Raw genomic sequence first — 12,662 nt, 5'->3', positions numbered from 1 at the left:
CTTCTGGGAGTATGGGTTCGAGTCACTTCTGGGGTGTGAGTTTTCAGTTGCATATGTCCTGGGGACCATTCAGGCTTGTTCGCATTTGTGTTCCTCACGTGTGCCCCAAAGAATGAGGTGATTTGGTAAAATGCTATGCCCAAGATAACTATCCGAGTGCCGGCGGTGGGGTGGTTCATATAGCCTCGGCTATCACCTCATTTTGTCCGGTCGTGATGGTCAAGTGGATTAAGGCGTCTTGTACATACCAGTTGCGTTGCTTCTGGGAGTATGGGTTCGAGTCACTTCTGGGGTGTGAGTTTTCAGTTGCATATGTCCTGGGGACCATTCAGGCTTGTTCGCATTTGTGTTCCTCACGTGTGCCCCAAAGAATGAGGTGATTTGGTAAAATGCTATGCCCAAGATAACTATCCGAGTGCCGGCAGTGGGGTGGTTCATATAGCCTCGGCTATCACCTCATTTTGTCCGGTCGTGATGGTCAAGTGGATTAAGGCGTCTTGTACATACCAGTTGCGTTGCTTCTGGGAGTATGGGTTCGAGTCACTTCTGGGGTGTGAGTTTTCAGTTGCATATGTCCTGGGGACCATTCAGGCTTGTTCGCATTTGTGTTCCTCACGTGTGCCCCAAAGAATGAGGTGATTTGGTAAAATGCTATGCCCAAGATAACTATCCGAGTGCCGGCGGTGGGGTGGTTCATATAGCCTCGGCTATCACCTCATTTTGTCCGGTCGTGATGGTCAAGTGGATTATGGCGTCTTGTACATACCAGTTGCGTTGCTTCTGGGAGTATGGGTTCGAGTCACTTCTGGGGTGTGAGTTTTCAGTTGCATATGTCCTGGGGACCATTCAGGCTTGTTCGCATTTGTGTTCCTCACGTGTGCCCCAAAGAATGAGGTGATTTGGTAAAATGCTATGCCCAAGATAACTATCCGAGTGCCGGCGGTGGGGTGGTTCATATAGCCTCGGCTATCACCTCATTTTGTCCGGTCGTGATGGTCAAGTGGATTAAGGCGTCTTGTACATACCAGTTGCGTTGCTTCTGGGAGTATGGGTTCGAGTCACTTCTGGGGTGTGAGTTTTCAGTTGCATATGTCCTGGGGACCATTCAGGCTTGTTCGCATTTGTGTTCCTCACGTGTGCCCCAAAGAATGAGGTGATTTGGTAAAATGCTATGCCCAAGATAACTATCCGAGTGCCGGCGGTGGGGTGGTTCATATAGCCTCGGCTATCACCTCATTTTGTCCGGTCGTGATGGTCAAGTGGATTAAGGCGTCTTGTACATACCAGTTGCGTTGCTTCTGGGAGTATGGGTTCGAGTCACTTCTGGGGTGTGAGTTTTCAGTTGCATATGTCCTGGGGACCATTCAGGCTTGTTCGCATTTGTGTTCCTCACGTGTGCCCCAAAGAATGAGGTGATTTGGTAAAATGCTATGCCCAAGATAACTATCCGAGTGCCGGCGGTGGGGTGGTTCATATAGCCTCGGCTATCACCTCATTTTGTCCGGTCGTGATGGTCAAGTGGATTAAGGCGTCTTGTACATACCAGTTGCGTTGCTTCTGGGAGTATGGGTTCGAGTCACTTCTGGGGTGTGAGTTTTCAGTTGCATATGTCCTGGGGACCATTCAGGCTTGTTCGCATTTGTGTTCCTCACGTGTGCCCCAAAGAATGAGGTGATTTGGTAAAATGCTATGCCCAAGATAACTATCCGAGTGCCGGCGGTGGGGTGGTTCATATAGCCTCGGCTATCACCTCATTTTGTCCGGTCGTGATGGTCAAGTGGATTAAGGCGTCTTGTACATACCAGTTGCGTTGCTTCTGGGAGTATGGGTTCGAGTCACTTCTGGGGTGTGAGTTTTCAGTTGCATATGTCCTGGGGACCATTCAGGCTTGTTCGCATATATATATATATATATATATATATATATATATATATATATATATATATATATATATATATATATATATATATATATATGCGAACAAGCCTGAATGGTCCCCAGGACAATATGCAACTGAAAACTCACACCCCAGAAGTGACTCGAACCCATACTGCCAGGAGCAACGCAACTGGTATGTACAGGGACGCCTTAATCCGCTTGACCATCACGACCAGACATAAGGAAGTGATAGCCGAGGCTATTTGACCCACTTCCCCGCTGGCACTCAGATGGTAATCTTGGGCATAGCATTTTATCAAATCACCTCATTTTTGGGGCAACACGTGAGGAACACAAATGCGAACAAGCCTGAATGGTCCCCAGGACAATATGCAACTGAAAACTCACACCCCAGAAGTGACTCGAACCCAATACTGCCAGGAGCAACGCAACTGGTATGTACAGGGACGCCTTAATCCGCTTGACCATCACGACCAGACATAAGGAAGTGATAGCCGAGGCTATTTGACCCACTTCCCCGCTGGCACTCGGATGGTAATCTTGGGCATAGCATATGGGTTCGAGTCACTTCTGGGGTGTGAGTTTTCAGTTATATATATATATATATATATATATATATATATATATATATATATATATATATATATATATATATATTAATATTATATATCCTGCCTGAAATGCTGCGTGTACTAGTGGCTTTACAAGATTTTGTGGTTATTCTCTATATCTGGTTCACCTAACAGTAAATAAGTACCTGGGAGTTAGACAGCTGCTATGGGCTGCTTCCTAGGGATGTGTGTGTGTGTTTGTATTCATGTTGAATTTTACAAAGTAGGAAGAGATGTTTGTAAAAAAAAAAATCAAATATTTTTGAAAGTATAAGTAGATTTGATATTTTTCTCTAATTGTTTATTTCTGCTGTCTCGCCTCCTTTATAAAATGGCATCATTCTTGCTTTTTTAAGGATATCAGGAAAAGTAAGGCACTCCAGAGATTTGTTGACTCCTTCCTTGTGTTGCCTAGCCCAGCCCAGCCTAGACAAGGCAGGCTGGGCATCCTAGCCTCACGCAGCTTAGCCCCAACCTACATGTAGCATCCCAGTCCATCCTAAGTGATCATTACCTTACTGGCTGTGTTTTCTCTTCAGCCCTGAATGTAATGTGGTGGAACATAAGCAGATACATATCAGGTCTTAGAGAATCTGTACTTCATACATTTCTTAATAATGTCTCACAAATATTTAAATAATTAAAAAAAAATTGTATAATAACTTCATATTATTCTTGCAATTTATTTTTGCATTTTTTTTTATACAAAATTTACATTTTAAAAGATTACCTCTATTTTTAGATTGATGACTTGAAGACTACAGTGCCATCCACAGCAAATCATGGTCTTAAAATATCTCCTAGCAATGACGAGACCAATTTTCACAGAGATCAAATTTTTGCTAAGCAGTAGTCACAGGTAAATATATATTATATATATAATATTATATATATAAAATTTACTACTTCATTGCTCAAAGCACCTTTAGACATTCTGAGAGTTGTGCTATTTTATTAATTAATTAATTAGGCTATATTTTAATGTTTTGTAATGTTTTCATTACTTTTTTTGTTTTGAAATATAAATTGTTGAGTTTTGAAACATTTTGACATTAACTATACCTGAATATTTATAAACAAAAAAATACCAGAACTATGTCCTTGACAATTGCACTAAGAAGTCTTTGCCAAAATCAGGTGCTCAGTGCAGTAGTTAAAAACTTAAAAGTTGTACCACCTCTGGTGCAAGATTAGGGACCCATAGCCTCAGAGAAGAAAATAGAGAGTACTCAGAGAAGGCCTTGAATAATAGGCAGGCTGTTTGTGTGTGTTTCGACGGTAAGCTTGCTGACACCAAATGTAGTTACCTAAGTGTAGTTACAGGATTAGAGCTACGCTCGTGGTGTCCCGTCTACCCAGCACTCTTTGTCACATAATGCTTTGAAACTACTGACGGTCTTGGCCGCCACCACCTTCTCACTTAACTTGTTCCAACCGTGTACCACTCTGTATGCGAATGGAAATTTTTGTATATTTCTTTGGCATCTTTGTTTAGTTAGTTTAAATCTATGACCTTTTGTTCTTGAAGTTCCAGGTCTCGGGAAATCTTCCCTATCGATTTTATCAATTCCTGTTACTATTTTGTACATAGTGATTTTATCACCTCTTTTTGTTGTCTTCTAGTTTTGGCATATTTAATGCCTCTGACCTCTCCACATAGCTCTTGCCCTTTAGTTCTGGGAGCCACTTAGTAGCATGTCTTTGCACCTTTTCCAGTTTGTTGATGTGCTTCTTAAGATATGGGCACCACACAACCGCTGCATATTCTAGCCTTGGCCGAGCAAAACTCGTGAACAATTTCTTTAGTATTTCGCCATCCATGTATTTAAACAAAATTCTGAAGTTAGAAAGCGTGGCATAGGCTCCTCACACAACGTTCTTTATGTGGGCCTCAAGTGATAGTTTTCTATCTAGAATCAACCCTAGACCTCTTTCTTTTATCAGAATTATATAAAGATTTCTCACATAATTTGTAGGTTGTGTGGGATCTATGTTCTATTCCACATTCCATAACATGGCATTTATTCACATTAAATTTCATTTGCCAAGTGGTGCTCCATATACTTATTTTGTCCAGGTCTTCTTGAAGGGCATGACAATCATCTAAATTTCTTATCCATCCCATTATCTTAGCATCATCAGCAAACATGTTTATATAATTCTGTATTCCAACTGGTCGATCATTTATGTAGACAATGAACATTTCTGGTGCATGTACTGTGGTACTCCACTTGTGACACTTCTCCAGTCCGATTGCCTCTGATTACTGCCCTCATTTTTCTATCAGTCAGAAAATTTTTCATCCATGTTAGAAGCTTACCTGTCACCCATCCAAAATTTTCTAGTTTCCAGAACAACCTCTTATGTGGAACTCTGTCGAAAGCCTTTTTTATGTCTAGATAGATGCAGTCGACCCAACTACCTTTTTCCTTTAAAATCTCTGTGGCTCAATCATAGAAACTGAGTAAATTCGATACACAGGATCTTCCAGATCGAAAACAATACTGTCTGTGTGATATTATATAATTTCTCTCAAGGTGTTCTACCCATTTAGTTTTTATTATTTTTTTTTTGTTTTCAATCCTTTCACTGTTACACTTGTCAATGATTCAGGTCTATAACTGAGAGAGGTGGGGTCTTCCCTGTTGCCACTTTTGTAGATTGGAACTATGTTAGCCTTTTTTCCACATGTTTGCTATGACTCCTGTACACAGGGATGCCTGAAAGATCAGGTGAAGTGGAAGGCTGAGCTCAGATGCACATTCTCTCAGAACCCATGGTGAAACTCCATCTGGACCAACTGCTTTGTTCTTACTTAGCTACTTTAGCATATTTTCCACTTCATCTCTAGACACCTCTATACGCTCTATGATGTTCTCAGAAATTCTTATTGTGTCTGGTTCTCTTAAGATTTCATTTTGTATAAACACACTTTGGAACTTTTGGTTTAATGTTTCAGACATAGCATTATCATTTTCTGTGAATCTGTTTCCTATTTTCAACCTCTGGATATTATCCTTTACCTGCAATTTGTTGTTTATGAATTTGTAGAATAGGCCCAGTTCTGTTTTACATTTATCCATTATCCCTTTTTAAAAATTTCTTTCTGCCTCTTCCCTTACTGCTGTATAGTTGTTTCTCGCATCTTTGTATCGCTGGTATGATTGGGGGTTTGGCTTCTTTCTATTTTGAGACCTGCTTGATGGGGTTCTGCTCTTCTACCCCCCAAGCCCGGCCCGAGGCCAGGCTCGACTTGTGAGAGTTTGGTCCACCAGGCTGTTGCTTGGAGCGGCCCGCAGGGCCACATACCCACAACATCCCGGCTGATCCGGAACTTCTCTTAGAAAACAGTCCAGTTTTCTCCTGAAGATGTCCACGGTTGTTCCGGCAGGAACAACCGTGCAACCGTGCTCTGAAGGGGAAAGTGAATACTGAGCAGTACTCGAGACAGGACAACATAAGTGACTTGAAGAGTACAACCATTGTGATGGGATCCTTGGATTTGAAAGTTCTCATAATCCATCCGATCATTTTTCTGGCCGACGCAATATTTGCTTGGTTATGCTCCCTAAACGTTAGATCGTCGGACATCATTATTCCCAAATCCTTGACATGCTGTTTTTCTACTATGGGAAGATTCGATTGTGTTTTGCACCCTGTATTATGTTTCAGATCCTCATTTTTGCCGTACCTGAGTACCTGAAATTTATCACTGTTAAACATCATGTTATTTTCTGCTGCCCAATCGAAAACTTTGTTGACATCTGCTTGTAGTTTTTCAATGTCTTTCATTCCATTTTTGTGTCTTTTGGTCTGTGGCCCTTTCTCAATTTCTGTTGAACCAATCCTGTTTTCTGGCCCTTCATCTCTGTTTTGGTATGAATGTTTGTGTGCCTTCATTGTATATTTTGCAAAATTTGGCATACATTTAATTTACTTCCCTGTCTAGCAACAAGTCTGCCTAATTACTTATTAAAAAAAATTTGAAGTTCCCCATAGTGACCTCTCTCTCTTGAAATCAAGTTTATCAACTGTTTCAATGTCCCCATTTTCTGTGTGTGTGTGTTTGGAGGCTAAGCTTGCTGATACCATGTGTGTGTGTGTGTTTGGAGGCTAAGCTTGCTGATACCATGTGTGTGTGTGTGTGTGTGTGTGGAGGCTAAGCTTGCTGATACCATGTGTGTGTGTGTATTTGGAGGCTAAGTTTGCTGATACCATATGTGTGTGTGTGTTTGGAGGCTAAGCTTGCTGATACCATGTGTGTGTGTGTGTTTAGAGGCTAAGCTTGATGATACCATGTGTGTATTTGGAGGCTAAGCTTGCTGATACCATGTGTGTGTGTGTTTGGAGGCTAAGCTTGCTGATACCATGTATGTGTGTGTGTTTAGCGGCTAAGCTTGCTGATACCATGTGTGTGTGTGTGTTTAGAGGCTAAGCTTGATGATACCATGTCTGTATTTGGAGGCTAAGCTTGCTGATACCATGTGTGTGTGTGTTTGAAGGCTAAGCTTGCTGATACCATGTATGTGTGTGTGTGTGTGTTTGGAGGCTAAGCTTGCTGATACCATGTGTGTGTGTGTGTGTGTGTGTGTGTGTGTGTGTGTGTGTGTGGAGGCTAAGCTTGCTGATACCAAGTGTGTGTGTGTGTTTGGAGGCTAAGCTTGCTGATACCATGTGTGTGTGTGTGTTTAGAGGCTAAGCTTGATGATACCATGTGTGTATTTGGAGGCTAAGTTTGCTGATACCATATGTGTGTGTGTGTTTGGAGGCTAAGCTTGCTGATACCATGTGTGTGTGTGTGTTTAGAGGCTAAGCTTGATGATACCATGTGTGTATTTGGAGGCTAAGCTTGCTGATACCATGTGTGTGTGTGTTTGGAGGCTAAGCTTGCTGATACCATGTATGTGTGTGTGTTTAGCGGCTAAGCTTGCTGATACCATGTGTGTGTGTGTGTTTAGAGGCTAAGCTTGATGATACCATGTGTGTATTTGGAGGCTAAGCTTGCTGATACCATGTGTGTGTGTGTGTTTGGAGGCTAAGCTTGCTGATACCATGTATGTGTGTGTGTGTGTGTTTGGAGGCTAAGCTTGCTGATACCATGTATGTGTGTGTGTGTGTGTGTGTTTGGAGGCTAAGCTTGCTGATACCGTTTATGTGTGTGTGTTTGGAGGCTAAGCTTGCTGATACCGTTTATGTGTGTGTGTGTGTGTTTAGAGGCTAAGCTTGATGATACCATGTGTGTATTTGGAGGCTAAGCTTGCTGATACCATGTGTGTGTGTGTGTTTGGAGGCTAAGTTTGCTGATACCATGTGTGTGTGTGTGTTTAGAGGCTAAGCTTGATGATACCATGTGTGTATTTGGAGGCTAAGTTTGCTGATACCATGTGTGTGTGTGTGTTTGGAGGCTAAGTTTGCTAACACCGTGTGTGTACTCACCTGTTTAAATAATAATAGGGGTGTGTACCACCTCTGGTGCAATTGTAGGGACCCACAGCCTTGAAGAAAATAGAGTATTCAGAGAAGACCTTGTGGATTCTCACTGAACACTAATCTTTTCTTCTCCTATCACCCTTCTTATTTTGTTTTATGCTGTATTCTATTATATATCATATAAATACATAGCCAAATGGCAATATTTATTATGTCTATACAAAAAGAAGACATCCACTATATTTTTTTTCTCTCCTTTGTTTCTATGTGGATTTTGTTGTGACTAATGATTCTCCTCCTTCCCATCAACAGGTCTTCCTCACTGGGCTTGCTCGGCTTTTGTGTTACTGTGAGGGTGCCATCATCGTTTACCCTTCAAGACTGACTCATGCTGACATTGCATTTGTGGACTTCCCTTCACAGTAAACAGTCCTCCATATGGTGATTGTCCAGGGCAAGCAGGGTGTGACTGCCATCTTGCAGAAGCAGGGTCTTTTAATATGAAGAATCTTCCGTCTTCTCTACTTACGCCAGCTTGTGCCGGCCTTGCATTCTTGTTACTTCATGGCCCTTGGGCCTTTTTTATTTATTTTACATAATAAATTTTTTTATTAATACCCGTGTTTCACAAGAGATCCTTAACATTTTAAGCACCAATTGTATTGACTAATGTACGTCTTGTAACCTTTAAGACATAAATAGACAAGACATAGATAAATGAGTGAATAATACTGAGTGACTAGGTTAGGGCGAGGAACATAGTACAGTGTCTGGCTTTGGAAGAATGCCTACTGTTTTAGAAACCTTATTGCCATGATCATAATCGTATGGGTTAAAAAGCATTTGTTGTCACTCCTACACAGTGGCTTGTTGAGCTTGAAATCTTTGCTCCTGGTTCGTGTTACATCTGACCTTTTGAAGAAATTGTATGAATCAATATCCTCCAAATTGTTCAGTATTTTAAAGGTTTCGCTCTATTACTCTCTCATTTGCATATATCTAAGCATATAGATTAGATATAGATTTAGATTAGATTTTTTAGTCAGGTAAAGGTACATACATTGCAGATGAGTTACAAAGGGAAAGACAATGACTAGAGTTCACTAGCTCTATTGGAAGAGAAACGTCTGCAAGACAAGTGTGGGCAAAAATTAAGGTAGCTAAGGGGAGCAGAGCCCGGCCTGCGGCTCACAACGACCCCCAGGGTAAGGCTGAAGAACTAATTCACAAGTGGAGTGATGCAGCATCATCCTCCTCCCTCCCTGCAGAAGTAAGCAGGGAACAGCTCCTCCGACATAATGACAGAAGGATTAGGATAAAAAGAGCACAATCTAGTGATGACGAGTATGGGGAACCAATTACAGCCAAGGAAGTAAAGGGGGCTATGAAAAGGGTAAAAGTACAGCACCTGGTGAAGATGGCGTCACCTACGACATACTCAATGCACTGTGTGAAGTGTCTGGCAATCCACTACTCCACCTGTTTAACAAGTCATTCCTATGTAGAGTGTTGCCCACACAATGGAAACATGCAATAATGGTCCCAATACCGAAACCTAATGACCCTGGCAATTATAGACCTATCAGTCTCATGTAATGCACTTGGAAGATGCTTGAAAGGATCATCCTAAACCGACTATTGCACAAAATAGGCAGGTTAGGGGAGGGGTCAATGGATTTGTTAAAGGACGGAGGACAGCAAACTATAGTTAATTACCTTGCTAATGATACAGCTAAGTACTCCCAATAAACTCGCACCTCGGGGCAAAATTTTAAAATTTAAAATACAATACCTAAAGCCACTAATACGCATAGCGTTTCGGGCAAGTATATACGAAGTAAAACCCAAACAAAGAACTGACTCCGTAGGACCCATAAAAGATGAGACTAACAATTTTAAGTTGTATCATAAAAGGGCGGCAAACACTCTCAATGAATACCTAACATCAGTGTTCACACTAGAAAGCTTGAATGACATCCCATCACCAACACAAATGTTTGTCGGAGGTAAGGAGAATGAATTAAGAGAAATACCAATTACACGCGACACAATCAGGAAGAGCATTGACAAACTAAAAGACTCAGAAGCCCAAAGTGTAAATGGATTTAAGTCCCAAGTCGTAAAGGAACTGGCAAATTAATTGGGTGGTTGTAGGTAGGAGCTGCCTCGTATGGGCCGGTGGGCCTTCTGCAGTTGCCTTTGTTCTTGTGTTCTTGTGTTCTTATGTTGAGTAGCAACTTTTGCAAATTTGCAGATGATACAAAAATAGGTAGGGAAATTAACACGGAAGAAGACTCACTATCACTTCAAGTTGATCTAAATAGGGTTTTGAAATGGTCAAAAGATTGACAGATGCAGTTTAATGCTGATAAATGTAAAGTTTTGAGACTAGGTAATGATGATAGTTACAAGATACGAGCTAGATGGTGTTGAGATTGCGAAGTCGGATTGTGAAAGGGATCTGGGAGTTATGATTAGTAAGAATTTAAAACAAAAGGATCAATGCATGAATGCTCGTAATAAGGCAAATAGGACACTGGGATTTATTAATCGAAGTGTTAGTAACAAGACACCTGGTGTGGTTCTTCAGCTATATCTTGCTCTGGTTAGGCCCCATTTACATTATGCAGTTCAGTTTTGGTCGCCATATTATAGAATGAATATAAATTCACTTGAACGTGTCTAGAGTAGGGTGACTAAGTTAATTCCCCAAAATAGAAATCTTTTATATGAAGAAAGATTAACAAAGCTTAAATTGCATTCACTGGAAAAGCGAAGAGTTAGGGGTGATATGATAGAGGTTTACAAGTGGATGAATGGACATAACAAAGGGGATATTAGTAGGGTATTAAAAGTATCAACACATGACAGAACACAAAACAATGGGTATAAATTGGATAAGTTTAGATTTAGGAAAGACTTGGGTAAATACTGGTTTGGCAACAGGGTTGTTGATTTGTGGAACCAATTACCGCGTAACGTGGTGGAGGTGGGGTCCCTCGATTGTTTCAAGCGTGGGTTGGACATGTATATGAGTGGGTTTGGGTGGTTATAGATAGGAGCTGCCTCGTATGGGCCAATAGGCCTTCTGCAGTTACCTTTATTCTTATGCTCTTAATTCACTATGCTTGCCAGTGAAACTCCTTTTCAGAAAATCGCTGGACCATGGAATAGTTCCCCTAGTAATAGTTGAAGGTGATGTAGTGATCGAGTAATCCATATACTCCATTATCTCATCATCATAATGGCATAACTAATTACACAAGCATTAATCCTATCCCTATTTACAGGTAACGGTTTTCCACCCTTCTATATCTTACTGTGAGGTGTCGTCACTGTACATAGGCAAGCGACTTGAGAATAGCACATTACGGGCTATTCATGCCCGTGCCACCTCTTGGGTGGCTTAATCTTTATAAATAAATCAGAATAGCACACACCACACGGGAGACATCTCCCGTCACGCAGGGTGCAGTCGCGCCTCCACAGATCTCCAGTATCAGCTCTTGATACTGGTAATGGCTCAAAAGGGCCACCACTTACGGGGTATTCATGCCCGTGTCACCTCTTGAGTGGCTTAATCTTCATCAATCAATCGAATAGCACACAGTACAATCTCCAGTCAAGAATGTAGCACTCGGCGTGTACAGTTCTAATCGACCCAAGACGCTACAGCCTCGACACAGAGCAGACAGCAGACTACGACCGTTGTTCAGGTCCATGTAAACCACATCTACCCGAAGTCCTTCGTCTGAATAGCCAGTTACCAGTTACAGGAGATACTTTTTCACCCACAGAGTTATTAACTCATGGAACCGCCTACCCACCGAAGCGGTACGTGGCAAAACGATGCTGATTTTCAAAATATACCTGGAAAAGATCATTCCTCCCTACACCTGGGGGGTACCTTCGTTAAAGTAAAAAGGTATACAGAAATAACAAAGAAAATAGATATGAATACTATTACCTTCGATGTTAGTAGTAGTTGTGCAAGTGAGGAGAAAGAAAAAATATTACGGAGTTCATGGATGAAAGTAGATTGATAATATTATCTTGGAACGTTAATGGATTAAAAACTAGAGCGGTGGATGTACACTATTATACTCTTAGAGAGAATATTAACATAGCAGCACTCCAGGAAACTGGGGATAGGGATGGTAACAATCTGAACATGAAGATGAACATGTTGAACATGAAGATGTTCAACTGCTGGGCGAGCCCTCTCCTACTCATCTGAGGGGAGGGAGATTAGATTATGCTTGTTTGATAAATGCTGAGGGCATAGAGGAGAATTGTCTTACTGTGGATGAAATGCTAAGAGATTTTGCATTACAAATACAGCTTAAACTAGATAAAAAGCATGCCTGCCTTCAGAGGAAAAGCTTAAAGTTTAATAAGGGAGAATTAAGGGGTCTTGTTGGTCATATTAAGTCTTGGTATGATACTTATAAGCCAGATTCGGCAGAAGCATTTTATTAAGATTTAATTAAGGAGGTAGATGTATTTAATGCAACATTGAACCGGAAAACATCTGTTATAGAAAAGCATCCCCCCATAAAAGTGTGCGGAGAAGAGAAAGGAAACTTGGAGCAAGTATTGGCAGGAGTTTGCAGAGAAAGTTAGGAATAACAAACTTGAAGGAAATCTGGCAAGACATAAATGAAATAAGGGGTAAAAAGCATAATTTTGTTGCACATCCTGACCAGTAAGGAATTGCAAAAG

At 41.2% G+C, this 12,662-nt stretch overlaps 1 protein-coding gene and 1 long non-coding RNA gene across 4 annotated transcripts in view; one reads left to right on the top strand and one right to left on the bottom strand.

Moving 5' to 3' along the window:
• The window catches only part of LOC138355716 (uncharacterized), an 11,913-nt gene extending 3,356 nt beyond the window's left edge, over nucleotides 1–8,557 (top strand). Inside the window, exons 2-3 of the long non-coding RNA XR_011224004.1 lie at nucleotides 3,253–3,369; nucleotides 8,253–8,557. This is a non-coding gene — a long non-coding RNA (uncharacterized lncRNA). The remainder of the gene's footprint in view (nucleotides 1–3,252; nucleotides 3,370–8,252) is intronic.
• The window catches only part of LOC138349728 (low choriolytic enzyme-like), a 111,822-nt gene that overhangs the window by 79,523 nt on the left and 19,637 nt on the right, over nucleotides 1–12,662 (bottom strand). The window lies entirely within an intron of this gene.

Source organism: Procambarus clarkii, chromosome 68, assembly GCF_040958095.1.
Source record: "Procambarus clarkii isolate CNS0578487 chromosome 68, FALCON_Pclarkii_2.0, whole genome shotgun sequence".
Classification (NCBI taxonomy): Eukaryota; Metazoa; Arthropoda; class Malacostraca; order Decapoda; family Cambaridae; genus Procambarus; species Procambarus clarkii.
This window is presented reverse-complemented; position numbering and strand designations above follow the sequence as displayed.